Genomic DNA, 1078 nt, shown 5'->3' with positions numbered 1-1078 from the left:
GGCAATAAAGACAAGGCAGGAGGCATTACAATTTCTGACTTGAAATTATACTACAAGGCTACTGTGATAAAGTCAGCATGGTACTGGCAACAAAATAGACCTGAGGATCCATGGAATAGATTAGAAGATGTTGAAGCACCTACAAACACACAGCCACCTTATTTTTGACAAATGGGCCAAACATACTCACTGGAAGAAAGATAGCCTCTTTAACAATTGGTGCTGGAAAAACTGGCTCTCTACATGCCAAAAACTAAAACTTGACCAATGTCTATCACCGTACACTAAACTAATGCCAAAATGAGTTAAAGATCTAAACATTAAAGAAGAGACACTAAATCTCCTGAAGAGAAAGTAGGAGGAACTCTTGAAGACATAGGGGTAGGCAAAGACTTCATGAACAGAAATTAAATCGCACGGGAAACAGTTGAAAGAATTAACAACTGGGACCTGCTCTTACTGAGAAGTTTTTTTCATGTCAAAGGGAATTACCAACAAAGTGAAGAGGCAACTCACAAATTTGGAAAATATCATGACAAATAAGTACTCGGACAAAGGTATGCTCTCTAGAATTTATAAAGAACTGAAAAACACTAGGGCCCCCAAATTTAAGGACCCAATGCAGAAATGGGCATCTGAGATGAACATATGCTTCTCATAGGATGAAATTAAGGAAGTGAATAAATATATGAAAAAATGCTCCATATCACTAGCCATCTGCGAAATGCAAATTAAAACCACATTGAGATATCATCTCACCCCAGAAAGAATGGCTATCATAAAGAAATCACCCAATAACAAATGTTGGAGATTCTGTGGGGAAACAGGAACCCTTCTCCACTGCTGGTGGGAATGTAGACTGGTGCAACTATTATGGAAATCAGTGTGGAGACTCCTTAGAAAAGTTGGTCTGGAAATCCCATTTAAACCAGCTATTCCTCTCCTGGGAATTTTCCCAGAGAATCTGAAAACATCATATCTTAGAGATATATGTGTGCGTTTGTTTATAGCAGCACAATTTGTGATAGCCAAATCTTGGAAACAACCAAGATGCGCATCACTGGAGGAATGGTTGAAA

The sequence above is a fragment of the Octodon degus genome, unplaced genomic scaffold (genome assembly GCF_000260255.1).
Source record: "Octodon degus isolate 3935 unplaced genomic scaffold, OctDeg1.0 scaffold00136, whole genome shotgun sequence".
Classification (NCBI taxonomy): Eukaryota; Metazoa; Chordata; class Mammalia; order Rodentia; family Octodontidae; genus Octodon; species Octodon degus.
This window is presented reverse-complemented; position numbering follows the sequence as displayed.